General features: G+C 36.1%; 1 protein-coding gene across 1 annotated transcript in view; it reads left to right on the forward strand.

Moving 5' to 3' along the window:
- EMB1345 (Transducin/WD40 repeat-like superfamily protein) overlaps positions 1 to 19634 on the forward strand; it is a 93257-nt gene that overhangs the window by 65941 nt on the left and 7682 nt on the right. The window lies entirely within an intron of this gene.

Below are 19634 nucleotides of genomic sequence, written 5' to 3' on the forward strand. Positions count from 1 at the left end.
TTGTAGCGGAGTATGTAGGAGATGATTGGGCTTTTGGGATAGTTGCGGGCACCATTCAGGATGAGAGGTATGCGGTGTTGGATGGGTTAATCAGATTTCAGGATAGGATTTATTTGATTCCTACGTCATAGTTTAGAGAGGAGATCTTTAGGGCATTTCATAATGCGCCTACAACTGGACATTCTAGGGTCTTCAAAACTTACAGGCGGATCCGTGAGAGATTCACTTGGAGGGGACTCAAGTATGACGTGCAAAGATATGTGAGAGTGCGTGGTGTGTAAGCAGAATAAGGGAGAGCACACTTTTCCCGCAGGGTTGTTTCGGCCTTTGCCCATTCCTAATAGGAAATGGGAAAGTATTTCGATGGACTTCATCACTGGGTTACCACGAGTGCAGGGGAGAGATTGCATCTCATTTGGTGGTAGACCGCTTGACAAAGTTTGTCACTTCTTTACTACTCCATCCACTTACACAGCAACACAGGTGGCAAATCTTTTCTTCAAAGAGATATTCAAGTTACATGGGCTACCTCGATTCATAGTCAGTGACTAGGATAGTAAATTTGTGAGTGTTTTTTGGCAAGAACTGTTTAGGTTGTGTGGTACAGATCTTACGCCCAACACTAGTTATCATCCATAAACAGATGGGCAGACAAAGATTGTGAATAAATGGGTGGAGGGATATTTGAGTAACTATGTGAGTGCACAACAAAGAGCTTGGAACAAATGGCTGCATATGGGAGAGTTTTTTTATAATACCACTTATCATATGTCCTTCAGGATGACTCCTTTCATGGCATTGTATGGCTATGAAGCACCTAGCTTTATCGATTTAGTCTTGGGGGACATCAGAGTGCCCAAAGCCAAAGACTTATTGCAGGATAGTCAGAATATCTTGAGAGTGCTTAGGGAGAACATACAACAGGCTCAGAATCAACAAAAGTTGTATGCTGATCAGCATAGGGTAGAGCGCAGTTTTGAGGTAGGGGATATGGTTTACTTGAGGCTACAACCATATAGACAGCCATCGCTTGGAAGAGCGGAGTTGAGAAGCTGAAGCCTAGGTTTTATGGTCCTTACAGGGTGATTCGCAGAGTGGGCAAGGTCACCTATGAGATTGAGCTTCCGGAGTGCAGTCGAGTACATAATGTGTTTCATGTGTCGAGAATTAAGAAAGCCATTGGTCAACGAATTGTGCCTTTTGCAGATTTGCCACCGTTGGATGAGGAGTAAGCTTGTGTTGGTCCTTAAAGCTATTTGGATACCAGAGAGGGAAATCTTAGGAACAAGGTAGTTAAGAAACACTTGCTTAAATGGAGAAAACTGCCAGAGGAGGATGCTACTTGGGAAAAAGAGTAGGTATTGCAACATTTAGAACTGAGATTGCTTGAGGACAAGCAATTTCAAGGGGGGCGGACTGTAATGTCCCCATCTGAATAGCCCTTTAATGGAGTTCTTAGCCTTTACATTCTCCGAAGGCTAAGTGGAGTAATAGGGAGAAATTGATTAAATTATAAAGTCATTAAATAAATCAAAATTAAAAGGTGACTTTATATTTAATTAATTTAATTAAAAGTGACTAGTTAAATAAATAAATAAAAAGAATCTTCTAGAAGAAGGAATTAAATATTATTTTATTTCTTCTAGAAGGAGGTCCATCTATTGGAGGAAAAAGTGGAACTATATCTTTTATACCATATTACTTGTGAAAAGTGGGTCAACCCTATGAAGTGGAAATAAAAGGAGAGTTGGTGGCCATTGTTCAGTAGGTTGAATATGAGAAGAAAATTGATGTGTGAGTTGTAGATCCATTCTTGGCATTAGAGGATGTCTATCCTCTCTTGTGACATTCTAGACGTCATTCCCTTAAGATTTGGCCTTCACAATCCATTGTTATCAGCTTCATTATCAGGCAGATTGGGCATGTTTCTAGCTACAGGCAGATTTGATGTTTTGCTCATATCTTCTTCATTACTCATCTGACGTTTATGCTACCTTGAGGGAATGATTATATGAAGATATTGGACTGTTTGAAAGACAAAATATTGTAGCAACACTAATCTTGCGGGTACTGTTCATGTGACACTATTCACACGGTTACTATTCTTGTGACACTATTCATGTCACTGTAGTAGTAGGCTTAAATAACATTTGCTAGAGCATTATGTGAATAATATTGGAGCAATTAGTGAGTTGATAATCTGCCATGTATTTGATTTTATTAAATTATGAAAATAACATCTTATCAACAGTTGTTTAGTTTTTGGGCGTGTAAGGGTGTCCATTACACATCATTTCAACCACATCTATGAATTATACATTTCAAGTAATATAAAGGTACGTGAAAGTAAAAGATTTAGGATACACACTAAGTTAATTGAAATAACTAATGGTGTGTTGTACAAGGCCTCGACATCTAGCAGAGAGGAGAAGCACTAACACAAGCTTAACCTCACAACCGCAGACCTTAACATATCCCTACACAATCTCTTATGAGAAAGACACTCCCTAGCCTGGGATAGACTGCGGCACCATGGTCTTGCCATCTTGAGCATACCGGTGTTAGAGTGTCGGCTAAGCAACAAACAAGGCCGAGGGATACCTCCTTCAACCTGTGCTCTGTCAGCTAGCACTCTCAACCTCTAGTGATCATTTATGGCAATCATACCTCTATACTACCCTAGCCAAGGGTTTAGGTGGGTATTAGACAACTCGATCACCACTGCTCGACTTGACAACTGATTACATCTTGGATTAACATGAGCTGACTTGGACTTATGCAATTCTCTTTCTTAAATTGATCAAATATTTAAGACACCGATTAATAGTTTTATTTTCCTTTCTCTTGTAGGATTCCTCTCCTCTTCACTCATTTATACTGGCTCTATTCGGCCTTGGGTGCTTCCTAGGAGACTGCTGATAATCATGAGATTCCATTAAATCAGAAGATTGTTTGTGGAACTATGTCGAAATCATACACCACTAGTACATATCAATTAGCAAAAAAATAGAGGTTATTGCAAGGCAGATTTTGCACATCATATAGCATTATATAATTCCATCAGCTAGGCATTCCTTTTCCCAAATTTGTAGCAGCCGACGCTTATGTAAACAACTGATCAAAATAAGAGTGTGATATAGGGAGCAGGCCGTAGCCTCTCAAATACTAATCATGTTCAATTCTCAATGCTAACACTGCATTTGAAAAGAAAATGAAGCTTTCTTGAATCTAAATGCATTTCTTACAATGCAAATAACATGAAGGAAATTACGTGACTAATTGAAAATGCATTACTCACAATGCGAATAACATGAGGGAAAATATGTGACTTGGATGTAGAAGAAGATATAAGACCAGGTGTTGGTGTGGAACAACCACTATGAAATCTACTGTTCCACACAAGCAGCTTGGTATAAAATTTCTGTGATATGCTTTGAGTAAGTAGATAACAAGAAGAGCTTAAGAGAATCATGTGAATGTAGAGAAAGAACGCGTGAGAGAGAGAGAGAGAGAGAGAGAGAGAGAGAGAGAGAGAGAGAGAGATCTTCCTATCATAGGGATGGAAATATAATCTCCCTATTGTGGTTACAAGAAAGGAGCTCAACTTGTAGTTACAAGAATATTTGAATTCAAATTTTAAAAAGAATATGCCGCTAAGGGTGGTAACGCTCATGTTAAAACATAAAGAAATATATATATATATATATATATATATATATATATATATGTATATATATAGTTCTCCATAATCTTTGCACAATATAATGTTTATATATATATATATATATATATATATATATATATATAAATAATATGATGTCGTCATGCCTTTAATAATTTGTCTAGGATGGTACCTATATATATATATATATATGCGTATGTAATTTTGAGAGTACATCTTTTTATTATAATATTCTCTTTCATCTCGTATGCATATACTTATGTATACATGTAAGTGCAATTCATAGACATTATTAGAGTGTCATGGTGGCATCATATATATATATATATATAATGGTGAGCTCAATCATAGTCTTAGAAATGAAAAGAGGTAATAGTTCTTTCATGGTATTAAAGGTTTATTATTTCTCTTGTTATAAAGTTGACCAAGTAGCTCAGGAATGTCCAAGGCGTACTCTGTTGCCTAGTCGTTAGATCCTTCATCAAGGTAGTTAGAGCCCATACTTGATAGTGTGAAGATGGAATAAATTGGTGCCCCACTCCTTGAATCCCGTTTAGCAATGCTTCCCCCCCTTCATCTGCTCTTGCAACCAAAATGCATTTTTCCACAATAATAATGTGTTCCTCCATTTAAATCAAATATCAATAAAATAAAATAACTGATGACTGTCACAATGGCTATCCCCTACAAATTTTCACATTAAAATATAAGCATTCATTTTGCCAAAATAACAGAAATCAACCAACAAGTCATTTTTAAATGAATCAATTTGGTAATCATAACTTCCATTTCACAAGATCATGATATCAAGAGTATCTAACTGACCATTACAATGGCTATGTCGTTAATAATTGAAAGATCAAAAATTTGGGATGTAACAGACTCTATCTTTTAAATATTTGTAGAAGGCAATTTGAGGGCACAAGAGTAGAATTGATTGTTGTAGACATTGAAAGGAAGATTCCAATGCAATAAGAAGCCATTACGTGATAGTGGCTTGTTCCAATGGAGGCAAGCGGCAGATTGCTACTGACATACTTTTGCAACTCATTCTACCTGCCCAACTATTAATAAGAACTGGTGGAAGTTTCAGTTGATACTACCACAAACTGGGGTTTCCTCCAAATTGAGAGTTTTCTAGTCTAAGGTCCCTAACTCCACTTCGATTACATAGCATTACATCCTCTTTGTCAATCATTTCTTTTGAGATAAGTAGCATAATCCATTCTTTTTATTGGTTCTTAATTTCTATAGTCATAGCATTGATGAGATCATGGATTGTGTAGGCTCTCCCTTACCTGGCTGGATTGATATAAATTATTTGATGTGGAATGATGGTCATGTCAAGATGCTCTAGAACTCATAAGTCATGGTACAAACACAACAAGAGCTCTCACATGAGAATAAACTAATCGTGCCTTGGTCTAAGATGACGAATTCTCTTCAACATTGCCACAATTGGTACTTTACCATAGAGATTTCAGTACTGCAGTTTGTGATTTCAAAATGTTTGTGTCAAGTAACAAAGAAAATCCACTTGCTCATCATAATCATTATTTACATGTCTTAGTAGAATTTCTCATATTTGTATGTTACAAATCATTTTACAACCCATTTAATTACTCTTGAGATGAGAAATATGAATTCTTCCAGTACATTGCTTGTTCATATCCTTGTAGTATATTCAACAAATATTTTCTTATATAAAATACTGCAATTGTTGATTGACATATAAGCATTTAATGATGAGGAGTTTCAGGTTATGTTCCATGGAGTTTCCTAGATGGGATGATAGCAGACAACCCTTGGAAAATAAGAGAAATTATAGTATAAGAAATTTCAATTCTTTATATAGAAGGCATTTATCAGATACATTATAGAGCCATATTCCATAAAATTAGAGCTAAATTGAGAATTTATATGAGAGATGAAGACAAATTGAAATTTTATTGCCTTCATTGTGCATATGCATACATACATATATGTATATGTATATATGTATGAGACAATCAGGACAAAATGCCCAAAGACTACAAAGCTACAACTACTAAGTGACAAAAAAAGAAGAAAACCTGCTGCTGCACCTTATCTTTATCTGTCTATACTGCTTCAAAATCAAAGTTGGATATAAATCACTTTCGATTACTTCATCCACTCGCTGATTTAAAAAAAAAGAGTAAATTGTTTGGAAATTTGCCAGTTTGACTTGTTGATTTTTCGACAAGTACTCATCATTTTCCCACCAGCTAAGTTTTTAAGGAACAATTAAATCACTTGAAAATGCAAATGGGCATAAAGAACCATCAAGTGTAATGTTGAAAAAAGTTGTCTTGGAGGTGGCCATAAAGAATTTAGTTTAGATCATAATTGAAAATGCAGCAAAATATGTGCGACATCAATCTCTGTTTTAGATCCCTTGTGCAACACAATGCCTTGACTTTTTTTTGAAGGACATACAAAAACTTGATTGGGTCAGACTAGTTGTAGATGATGCCAAGAATCATAACAAAAAATTTTTACAATCACCCTTGGGATCTTAGTTTGATTAAGGATGACACCAAAGGGAAAGTGTTGGTGTAGTCGATTGTCACAAGGCTAGCACTTATTTTCTTAGCATTGCAAAGTATGATTGGTTTGTTGACTTTCTTGAAATAGATATATGTGAGTCAAGCATGGCTAGACTCATCATATTTAAAGAAGCTTGAATGAGATAGGGTTGCAAGGATAGTCTTTGAAAATCTTTTTGCATAAAAAGATACAAAGACTATGTAGATAACCTCAAAACTTTGATTTTAAATTCATTTTGAACGTTTAATATTTTGATTTTGGCTTTTTGTTAGTGAACAGATTGTCCTCCGAAGAAATACATACAAATTAACACTAAATGCCCAAGTAAGAAGACTAATCAGCACTAACAGTTGGGTCACTTCACTATTGAAAGAGTGTAAGTGCCTTCTGAATTTATCCGGATACAGCTCCCCGTAAATGATTTACAATGAATTTGAATATGGATGCTTTTAACCAGAAAGCACAAAAGAATTACAAACACCTATCCGTAAACATAGAGTAGATGCAGAAACTTAATAACTGAAAAGAAAAGAAAAGCAAAGAACAGCAGATGGCACAGAATTCATTTGCAATATGCTGTATTACATAATGAATAAAATTCTGGGAAAGCGAAGAATCATAACTTTAAGGGTATCTTGAAATCAAATACATTCAGGGGATAGTGATACTCAATGCGTTTAGGGAAAACTGAAAGTTATACCAAGATAATAGTCAGTGGAGAGAAACTTTATACAAACTCAAAGTTTCAGTGTACAATCTTCTCTCAAACCTCCCTCCCCTAACATGTATAAAATTACATAGATTTCAATACATATTGCATCAATATTATTATCTGAAAACAGACAGGATCTCCCTTTATTACACTTAAAATCAAAATTCCCTATTCTTCCTAACACAAAGTTTAGAAAAGCAAATAAAACTCAGTTCTCCTACAATCTCAGAACCTGCTATCTCGCTTTCTTGCTGTAGCACCCAGTCTACAGTCTTGGGGAGAGAAAATGTGGAACCCTCTCCTTTACTTGCTGAGACTATTTATCCTTCCCTGTTGTCGGTTCCTATTCAGTTTGGATAACTAATTCTTGGAAATGTGTTATTTACCATTTTCTCTTCATAACATCGGTTTCCTTTCATCTTTAAGAAAAACCAATTATGAATATCCCATCGTGATAAATGTCAAAGGTAGATATAAAAATCTACAATGTTTTAAACATTGTCTATTTTATGCAACTTTTTCTCTTAACTGACACCTGTTAAATGATCCTTCACATCTTGATTAACAAATGCCTAATTTTGTGGCCTCTGTGATTGATGAATTTACACCTCACGATCTGCATCTGAACAATGGGTTTGAATTTAGAAATTGGATTTGTTTGCTTCATCTAAGAAATCCGAACTCATGCTCTCCCTTCAGGCACTTCACACTCTCGGCTTTCTAAATTAGAGGGGCCCAAGCCTGAGTTGTATTTACATAAAACTTCATTACTTTGGACTGTGGAGCTTCACTTTTCTTCCTCGATTGTCACAGTCAAACCAAGTCATGAAAAGAGCATTCAAATCTTTATATTGTTATGCGGCTTTCTTCACTCCATTCACCATTTGGGACCCTCTATGAAATGATTCGCATGCATTGAACCAGCCCTGTACCTTCAGGTTCAACCTCCATTATCAAATTTCCCAAAATAATCTTTATAATATGCAACAGCATTACATCTTGCGATCAACCTTTTAATTGACCGGTTGAGTAACATCATGGGTGGACATTTCACGTCCACGGCTTGACATATCTCTTTATAAACAGTAATTTTTGTTAACAGCCCAGCTTTTATGTTGAAGATCAATCTTCTACACTTGGTAGGCTCGGGTTTAAGATCATCTATGACAGAAATATATAAACCACGGTTGCAATGTAGAGCATTTCTCTTATTAAACCGGCAGCTAATGAGTTGTTTAGCAAACATATTAGGAATTGATTGGGCACAAATACTTCTATTCAAACCTTTATATCTTTATGTTTCCTCCATCGGCTATCCACCACAATTTCTTATCATTCATTATGCCTTGTCTTCAGCTTGGATGCCGTGGCTTCTAGTTGCAATACTATTCCTAGTCATGCCCTTCTTATTTCTTACACCCTCCTGTCAGTTCCTTGGTATACTGGTGCTTGGATAAACATTCTGCCATTGCGTGCATGCTGACATATGTCGGCTTGGCAATTTGGAGTAGTCTATAAAACATGGTTCGCATTAAGGGCCAACATCCATGTATTCGATGATGAAAACCACTGCCTTTATCATATCCATCAGCATTTCTATCCTTTCTTTATTACCTTTTCTTGCTCGTTGACACTAAAGGAGACACGGGTCGGGAGTGTATACCTTAGGTGTACATCGGAGTGGCCATCATCGGGTCAAGGAGTAATATACTCCCTTTACCTATGCCGCTACCCCGTAGGCACTCTAACAAGGATGCCAGCAGTTCCAGTTCTGATACAAGGAGTTGCAGGCATTGTTCATACCTCCACCTTCAGTGTGGTTAAACTTGATCAAGGAATTAGTCTCCATGGTCATATGGATACTTTGTTAAACAGATTTTATACATGATATGTGTCCCCAACCTATTACATTTAGTCAAGGTCGCACATAGCTCCATAAACTTGACTAGGTGTATATCAGTCATTATGCTCCATAATGATTGCGCCCATCACACTGACGCCCTGTCTCTGCTGTGAACATTTCAATGAACAGATTGCGTGCATTCTTTGCTTTGATCTTCATTTCATCAATATGTTAATGAATTTCTATTTGAATCTAGCGGTGATTGTCAGAAATGTTAGGATCTTGGTTTAGTCTTGATGACTGATGGAGCGTTTGGTAGACAGCCTCCATGCTCTTCATGTCATTTTACGACTTTAATAGCTTTTGGCATCTTATCAAATAGTTCACACACACACTACTGATGTTCCTAAGTGCTTCCAAGTTTCACATACATTTTGAGAAAGAGATGATCACCGCTGGCCCATCATCACATTTTCATCGAAGCACCCTGTTTATCACAACAGTTATCTCTTCTTTCATATTATACAATCATTGATTTCATTCCCGCAAAGAGACCCTTGAAGCATGTGATCGAAGATTTCAGGCTTGTGTATTATGATACACGTTTCAATCACCAGAACTTTATCAAGTCATTAGCATTCTGTCAAGCAGTTCGCTACAATCTCTGTATAGCATTCTAGACTTCATTTTGTCAGATAATTCACATAACATCATGCTAGTGGCTAGATAGTCAGATGCCTTGTAGTTTGGGTTCTCTTCAACCAAGTGACAACATGCATTTGTACTCAAAGTATCTAACAAAGATCTTCTCCTCTATGTGTTTAAAGAAAGCCAATCAACTTTATTGCAATGAATTCTTGGTCTATTCTCCCTCTTGGTTGACAGTGAACTTGATGCCGTTCTCTTTCAACACACTTCTTCATGATGGGACTCGATCACCTTCATTTTTCTCCCTTTTATGGATAGATTTTTCTTTAATTTAATGTGTCCACATTTATAATTTGACAACTTCATAGGGAAAACCCATATTAAGCTTCTCTGCCTTTCATGGATCGAGGTGTTATCATACCAAATTGTGTGTTCAAATTATTCTACCTGCGACTTCTATGATTCAGATGTTGTCAGGTGATATTTGGGAACTTATCTCTAAGTCATGAATCTTATGGAAATAGCCTGAACTTGTGAATCTTTGGATTATGCTTGAACTGAACTATTGAAATAATGCACCGAAGATTCCAACCATAACCTTGCACTTTTGATAACTATTCTCTAAACATGTCTATTATGCTACATTGAACCAACGAGCCTGTAGAACCATTTGAACCTGTTCCAGCAAATTGAACCAATTCGAACCGCTTCGAACTGCTTCGAACCTTAGTTCGAAGTAGTTCAAGACTCCACACTAGAAGTTTTAAAACTGTGTCCATATTGGGTACCAACACTTTTCTTTATAAATTTGCAACTTTTAATTTTTTGTATTTGTAAATTGTAAGTGTGAGAGCCCTTGGTTAGAGTTCTTCGCTTCGTAGATGAGGATCAAAACCTAGTACAGTACATTTATGAGGCCATGGATAGGGTCAAAGATTCCATTCAAATCCATAACAAAGGACACAATCTTAAATTTGATCTCATTTGCGAGATATTTGATAAAAGGTGGAACAAACAACTTCACTAACCCACCCAACAGCGAGGTACTTCCTCAACCCTAGTTTTTCCAATGCGAATAGCTTCTCAAATTCTAATGGAGAGCTTAGGGAGGGTTCACGATTTGAATTCAGAAGATTACATACTAGGTTGATGTGAGAGATCTCATTATCAATAATTGCACAATTATAAGACTAGCAAGTGTAAGCTCTATTCTTTGAAACTAGCTATATGAGGAAGAACCACTTTGTCACCAAGTAACAAAAAATGGAGTGTTTACATCACACACATCTTAAAAGATACAATTTCAAGTTAACAATGATAATTTCATAAAATATGTTAATGACAACATATTTCCACAATCCTTGATAATATTGCATGAATATTAATGGGTAAGAATAAATTTGCCATCAACATTTCGGATCATACTCTACGATCCATCATCAAGATGAGAGAATTTTTACGCAGTCGTACTGTGAAGTATTCATGCAATATTGATAAAGTATGGTTTGCTTACTTTTTAACATTTTATTTTATATATTCTCGATGGATAGATTGGTTTGCAAATACCCCAAATCTTCAAAGGTTAGTCATTCATATTTTGTGCCAACCTTGCAGTGCATCTAGTTGCAAGCACAATTTGAAGTTGTTTAGATTGGAAACAAGTACCTAAAACATGAAAACTTGCAATTAACACAATGTTATATCCTGAAAACTGCAGGATACAGAACACTAATTGGTGACAACAGTTGGTCATCAAACTGATTGTTATTGTTCAAAACAAACAAGTGTAGAGAAAAAAGATTCAACTTGTAGTTCATCTTCTTAATTTCCATGACTACCATTTCAATTTTTAGTTGTAATTCTTCTTCTTTTAATCACTTCAACACTCAAACTTGCCTCCACCATCCTCTAATTCATCCTCTACATGTCTTTAATAGGATTTCACACCCTTGGAAACAAATAAGGCATGTGGGACGTGAGAAGTCATCTAGGGAACATGAAAGGTTGTGTGTGAGGCACGAGAAGTCATGCACAGATGAAGTATGATGCTTAATCTCCTCTTGTGAATGAAGAGATATGTATAATGTTCCATACTCCCATCAGCCGCATTTATGGTGTAAGCCGAGTCTGTTGAGGCTCTTTGATTGATAGAGGGTTTTGCTTGTAGCTTTAGCTCTACCTCCATCCAACTAGTAGAAGGCAATAACTTCTCTTCCATCACCTTGGGGAGGCATGATGAATTTTATGTTCTGGGATTAGGAGAAATAACCATGGTTTGTGATGTGCCATGATTTTTTTCATTGTAGTCCACCCCCAACCATCAAATTATGGAGCTAAATTCAAATTGGATGGGAAAAAGGTAATTATTTGTGGAATAGAGGAGGGAGCTCCAAAGGCTGTCATGGCCAAGAGGATGTAACAATCATGACTGCATCCATAGGTGAGATATCTGTGTATGATGATATTTGGCTTACTTTGGATCAGCTGTACATGGAGATTAATCTTGCACTTCCAAGATTGCAGTAGCAACCTCTATTAAGAGCTTAAGAAAGACGATGATTGTATCCTTCCAATTGTCAAAGGCAGGAATGCTAGGAGAATATCTCAAGAAGAGACTCATGAATATTAGAGTGACATAGCATAAACATGATGGAGTGATCTCAGGTTTGTGGACTTGTGCAAAGAATCATCAGCAAGATATGATGGAAGCAAGGAGCGATAATATCCTACCATCAAATGATACAAGTAACACACTTAAGACAGCTACAAGCTTATTTTTCAGTCTTGATGTTGTTGTCACGGTTGATATGTGGTGACTGATCAGGCAATTACTGTACACTTTTCATAAAGCGTGGGGTTTGGGGCAACAGCCTGATTTTTTTTTTTTTCTTTTATAGTTAACTCATCAAGCATTTTTGAGTTGACTCATCAATCATTTCCCAAGGTTGACCCGTCTAGTATGTTTAGGGTTAACTTGTTAAACCAACATAAGTCGTGCCATATTGGCTTAGGGTTAGGTTTTCTAAAGAGAATAAATAGCTTCTTGCATAGGTATTGAGCTGTAAGGGAGATTGAAGATTGTAACAAGGTTGAAGTTATTGGATAATAATATTGGACTCTGTTTGGCCGATGTAGTCCAAACTTGGGTGAACCATGTTAAATCTTTGTGTCTAATGTTTCATTTATGTGTGCTTTATTCCTTTGTGTTATTGGTTATATTTGCATGTAATTGTTTTCTCTATCTAAATAATCCTAACAGTCACCCCCATTATCAGTGACTGCGTCACTTTTGTTGCATTCATACAAATGTCTTTAGTCATGGGAATGAGGAAGTTTTTACTAAGTGACTGGTAAGGGAGTATTTTCAGTCTTTGTATGGAATCATGGATGGTCCCAGCCTCTACATTGCACACATTTTTTTTATCTTTGTAAGGAAGTCTTAGTTTTGTTGTTGATGTACCACTGTCATGTTGCTGGCCATGAATCAATCTTTGTATGGACTCATGCTTAGTTACATGGGTTCGCTATTTTGGCCCAAGAACCTTGCCTGGGTTTGAACCAGTTCGAAATACTGGTCCGGTTCAACCCAAGTTTGATTTTCCCTCGGCTAGTTCGAACCCGCAATCCATAATTCGAACCCGGGTGAATTTTGGCTGCCCAGATCGAATTTGGGACGAATTTGGGCAAATTTATGCGGACGAACGACTTTTAAGTGCTTTTTATAACAAATTTATATTTTTTGAGTTTTGGTTGCCCTAAAAAGTGAATGTAAGCAGGTTATTTTGACTTCTAACATCATTTGTGTTGTGCAAATAGGTGATTTTGTGAGAAAATGGGTGATTGAGCAAAAGAAGTTCATGATGCTATGATTACAACTTACATGTTTAAAGTTTATGCCTATGGTGTGCAAGTAGGTGATTTTGTGACCAAATAGGTGATTGAGCAAAAGAAGTTCATGATGCTATGATTACAACGTACGTATTTAAAGTTTATGCCTATGGTGTTTTTGTTGTTTAAATGATTATCTTAGTTTACATCATATGATTTTATGATACTTCATATGCTTCTAGGCTTCATAAATATGTATATATATAATTTTTACATGTTTTTGTACGAATGAACCCAAATGAACCCAAAACCCTTTCCAAAATTTTGCCATACCGGCAAACTGGTTCTTTGAATCTGTATTTCGAACCAAACTCGAACTGGTAACTAAGGAATCATGGATGCTTCCAGCCTCTACACTGCTCACATTTTTATCTTTTTAAGGAAGTCTCAGTTTTGCAGCTGATGTACCATTGTCGCATTGCTGGCCATGAAAATATCAGATTGGCAACTATCGGTTATAAACAACTGAAAATTTGTTCATTTTAAGGGAATTCAACACTGGATGATTTTGATAAAAGGTTTGAACTAAAAGGAACAACCATTTCAGCACCATAGTTTTAACTTTTGATTTGGGGAAGATTCCAAGTGGCCTTCCACCGGTGTTATTTGTTTCTAGTCTACACAGCCTTATTTGTGCCCTTATTTGGATGGTACAGCTTGCAACATCATTGAGGGGTTCATTGAAATTTAAGGTTTTGGTTATGAAGTTCTAATAGCTGTTTCAGATTCTTCATCGCATAGGAGAAGCCAAGTGGCAACAAAAACTCAGTGATGAATACATAAGGCAGCCTTTAGTTTTGTGTAAGTTTCTGGATATTTTCATGCATTATCAAATTGAAGGGGATCAGCTTGAGAGCGAGTTGTGTTTCTTGTCTAAGACTGTTTAGGACTGGAAGGAGACTCTCTGGGATCTCATCAGGGAATTTTTAGAAATATGTGTCATGGGTCATGCACTCTTGTTGGCCAAATTATTTCCCGAGTTGTAAGAGTTGTAATCAATAATTGTAGGTAATGGAATTGGGAGATGTATTTCGACCAAGTTTTTTCACTTGACAGGCATGGCATCCAAATTCTTCAGGTGCTACATCACAATTAATAACTTGGGCAAGGTGTTGCTTAATCATCCCAATCAACAAGTTTTTATGGGCAAGCAGTGACTGGAAGGATAGACTGTCATGTCCTCTTTATAGAAATAGTGCCAAGGAGAAGACCTCTAGCCTATCCTCGTTTTCCCATAGGCTAAAGCGTAAATGAGGAAAAACCGTTTCTAATTTGAGTTTTGTGTGGCAATTTTATATTTACATGGTAACTTCTCAAAATATAATATGATTTAGTTAAATGTGTTTTCAAATAATTAATTATGAAAAATATTTTTGAATACTTTGGAGGCAAATTATTAATGTTACCAAAATTTTCACCTCCGGCTCATTTCAGGAAGTCATAGTTATGTCAATCAGGAAATCGTAGTTTGAAAACAATATTACTTGTGAAAATATGAATTTCAAGGTTGGAAAGAAAAGTCCTTAAAAAAATCAGAAACTCTTGAGATGAAAAGTCAAAATCCATATGAAAATATGAATTCCAAAATGTTGAAAGGAGGAAATTCTTAATTAGGAAGAAAAAATTTGAGTCTCATGGAAATTCTAAGACAAGCATGGAAATCCTGCTCAAAATCTTTAGCAATATGGAAATTCCCCCCAAAGTCCCTTGGCATAAGGAATTTGTGTCTACCTTCTGTTGAGAATTTAAAATTCAATTTCCAAACTTTTACAAGGCAAGAAAAAATTAAAGTGAAAATTCATAATGAGGACTAGCAATTTTGATGAAGAAATTTAGTGAGAATAAAAATTCCTCAAGGAAAATGGGAGTTCCAAAAGATAAAGTCCAAGTCCTTCAACAAAATCAGAAATTTGAAATGCATAAATCCTTTCAAAGTTGAGGAATCCACTCATATTTGGAGAGAAAATCCCTTATACTCCTGGAATTTGTGCCCCGATTTGTCTTTATCAGCATCAAATTCCTGCCCAACAAGTGAAAAATCCTTAGAAATCTTTCAAATCCACCCAGCAATGAAGAAAAATCCTCAAATATATGGAAAATTTGCCCAGCAATGGTGGAAAAATTCTCAGCAAAAAGGAATTAGTCCTCAGCCTTGAAGTAAAAGAATTGCAAGTAATTTCCTCTCATAATTAAATTAATTTCAAACAATTGCAAATGTTAGAGGGGGTTTGGCTGCATTAAGGGGCTGAATTCTAGCATTGAAAGAAAAATTTAGAATGCTATAGTAGGTCGACCCAATTAACGTGAGTTTTATGCCACTACAACATGCAAAATCTAACACTTAGTATTCCAAATGAAACATCAAATCTCCAACTCTTTTGAATAAGGATGCTCATATGCTAAGCAATGTATATGGATTGTGTGATCAAATGAGACAACCTCAATGTTCCTTCTTTGTTGTTGACTTAGCTCAGTTGTAATGATGTAATATGCTGGTTATCATTAAGGGACTTATGTTGTTCATTCAATGGATATCAACTACAACTTCTAACCAAACAAACTGCAATGAGATAGAGGGTTGAGAGTTTCTATCTAACTCTTAAGAATGTAAGACTATGTTGATGGTGGGGTGAGCCTATAATTAGTTTGTAGTGTCAACTAGGCATAGGAGGATACTATCTTCTAAGGATGCAAGAATGGTTTTCACATTGTCAATTTTCATTCAAATACCCCATGAAGGCGCAATCTAAATGAACATTTCCGATAGAAGTTAAACACTTGGAGTATAGGCCCAAACTAACCTTGACAGTTACTTACAATCAATAAGCACCAAAAGGTGTGGTGCTAACTCCACCACTAATCATCAATCTACACTATCTTCTATACAACTACTTCTATTTGACATGAAATAAAATCCTAATCTAAGTGAGGAAATGTGGAAACCATGCAATACTGCAAAATGATACAAACAATTTACCATGAAGACCAACAATGAATTATGAACAATTTGGTAGTATCATGACAACAATTTCAATAAGTCTCTCCCTTCTTTACCTCTAATACTAATGAGTTACAAATGAGAAGACCTTGGCCGTTTATAGTTGTTTAATTACAATGAAGGACCAAGATTGATTCAAGATCAAGGGCCAAGATTATGTCAATATTGCCTTAATTCAATTAATTGCAACAATCATTAAATGCTCATCCAATTACATGAAGGCACCACCCTGTGGGCCAATAAGAAAACTACAATGCTTTTGAAAGGCAATGAGAAAATAGATTAGGTAGAGGTATTAGATACCTTCCATATGTACACTTGGCATACTATAATTAAATGTGCTTGTAAACGTGTAATTGGAGCCTTCTCATTTGCTGAAGATGAGTGGGTACCACCTCCGCATCTTGATCTCATAGACTTGATTAGTCTCTTGATGATGAGAAAATATCTCTTGATACTGAACATTTTTAAGCCTTCAATTGTGATGGCACATTCCCAAATTGCTTCCTCTTCTCAAAATTTCTCCATCTTCTCAAAATCTTCTCATTCCAAAGGAAGATTGGGCAGACAAAACGTGTCTATTCTATAATATGGGAGTGGTAGAGACGGAGCAGCACTTTATCAAAGATTGCCTGGCAAACAGTGACATCAGATCTGGTTATACAAAGATATTACAAAATAGGGACTTGAACTACTTATTCGAGGAGGATCAAGTGAAGAGAACAGTGGCTTTGATTATCAAACTTCAGCGAAGGAGAGACAGGTTAACCAAAACTCTGCAGCTAGATTAGTTTCACTCCTACCTTGGGGCGGGGGGAGGGGTGATCATGTGGGTCCCATAGGCTACTTTAGCCTCGTGGACATCATTAAAATCTATCATATCATATCATTGCCATGATTTTGAATTAGCTTGTACTTGCAAATTTGATGTCCTTTTTGATTCCTCGACCTTAATCTTCTTGAAGTGATGAAGCCTTCATGCACTTGGATCTTTCAAAGTTAATATTTGATTTCCAAAGGAAATTCAGGTTGGTGATGATTTTCTTTGACTTGTAGGCTTGTAAATTTGTTCCTTCTCCTTGTTCTTTGTTTGAAATGCCATCTTGATCTCTTTTTTTATATTTAGACTCTCGACTTTGAGCATCATCTTTCTAGTGCTCAAGCATCTTTGCTTTCCCTCTTGTTTGAATTTTTGAACCTGATCCTCTTTGATAGAAGATTGGCCATTTGTGAATTCTTGCTTGAAGTCCTAGAGCTTGAAACTATTGCCATCTTTTGTTCTTCGAGATTCTTCTTCTTCAACAATTACCTTGCAAAACAAAAGAAATATTATTAAGCTTGCAAAATGATAAGTATAAACGATATCAAGGAAATCTAAGAGCTTACATGATATCGGATGGTATCTAGATTTGCTTTAAATCAACTTTTTCTCCTACTAAACCAACTTTATTAAGAATTCTCATCAAAATAAGGAGACAAATTGCACTTTGACCATGAATTTTGCTTGGTTCAAGATCAGATTTCATTAGCAAATCACATAAAAGAATTACCTTTTTGGCTGATGTTTTAAAATCTGGGTGCTTACTTTTGGTTTCAATGTCAATCCTATTGTTATGTGGAACCTAATCAGACTTAGGTTAATTTTTCCCCACTTCCATTTGATGTGGTTTTTGCCCAGATTTTCCTATAGGGGTTTGGGGGCAGCATCCCCATGATGGGGTCAATGCCCCTTGCAAGGTCCCACGAGGCCGAAAATGACTTTATTATGTAAAAGACATCAGGAGTTATTTCAATTGGATGACATATTCCAACCCTTATTTTGTAACTGACATAAGTCTTATATAAAATGGCTTAGGGTTAGAGATTTTCATATGATAGATGAGTAGCTTCTTGCAGCGGTATTGCCTTGCAAGGGATTGGAGATTGTAATCAGGTTGAATTACTAAATAATAATATTGGACTCTTTGTTTGGTGGACGTAGCCCAAGATTGGGTGAACTACGTTAAATCTTTATGTCTTCTATTCTATTTTTGTGTGCTTTATTCCTTTGCACTATTGGTTATGTTTGCATTTACTGTTATATTTCTGTCTAATGATGCTAACAAATTCTCCTTGAATTTTAGTTTTCTAGGGTTCGAGTTTTCTAATTTCTACTTAGATTTCGTCTTTACGATACACATTAAATTTGATTTATACAAATTAGTGAACTTCACTCAAGGATCTTCTCAAAATCGATCTTCCAATCATGAAATTGCTGGCCTTTATTGATCTGTTCGACCTCAAGCACACTATTCTCTCTTGGGTGGAAACTTGGAAATGTGGAGATTATGAATCTCAACAAGGGGTGGATTGCCCTATGTTGAGATTGTCATTTTTCCTTGTTCTTTTCATGCTATGCAATCTGCCTTTTGGGGAGAGGCGGCATCATGATCATGATTGTGCTTTGGGTAGTGATTTCTATTTGGAGTTGATTGAGATCAATTCTAGATAATTTCAATTTTGTTTTTTCTCAAGATAATCCAATCCATTTCCTACAAATTTCATCAACCTTTGCCTCAAACTTTCCTTTTTCGTTGTTCTGATCAGTTTAGATTTGAAGATTTTCATTGAAATTGCATATGCCTTGATGGGTTTTTAGGATTGTCAAGAAAATTACAAAGAAAAGGGGGCATAATTCTGAGATTCTCGAGATTGAGAATCTTTAGAGGTCCACTTTGCCCCTTTTGTTTTGATGTTTTCATCTTTACTTTGATCTTATTTTCATTGGATTTTGTATGGATCTGCATTTTTAAAATCAACATTTTCACCTTGATTTATTGCCTTTTCTCGACTCCATCTTTTCCATTGATTTTGCATCAGATTTTTGCCTTTTAACCACCCTGATCTTGTTGAGGCTAGGGTGGAAATTTTGAATTGTCAGGATTTTGGTCTAAGTGGAGGGTATAAGTTTACGATACTCAAGATTTTGGCCATTTTCACTTCAATTTTCATCATTTACCTCCAAGGTTGTGGTTGATTTCTCTTCTCATCTTCAATTTTCATCGTCATCCATCAATTTGGAGTTGAACAAGCCCCTCCTAGACTTGGGCGAAAATATAGAGAGTTGAGATTTTGGCCTAGGAAGATGGCAGAATTTTCAGAATCTCGAGATTGAGAGTCTTGATATTGGTTGGATTCTAACCTAGTGTTAGGATTTTCCCTTTGCAAGGTAACTCCCAATTGTTCACTTCAACTTCTTTAGCTTGGAGTGTGAAATAATTTATATAAAATATATCATTTGAGTATAAATACTACT

Source organism: Cupressus sempervirens, chromosome 11 (genome assembly GCF_028749045.1).
Source record: "Cupressus sempervirens isolate cs-2001-9-10 chromosome 11, ASM2874904v1, whole genome shotgun sequence".
In the NCBI taxonomy this organism is placed as follows: domain Eukaryota; kingdom Viridiplantae; phylum Streptophyta; class Pinopsida; order Cupressales; family Cupressaceae; genus Cupressus; species Cupressus sempervirens.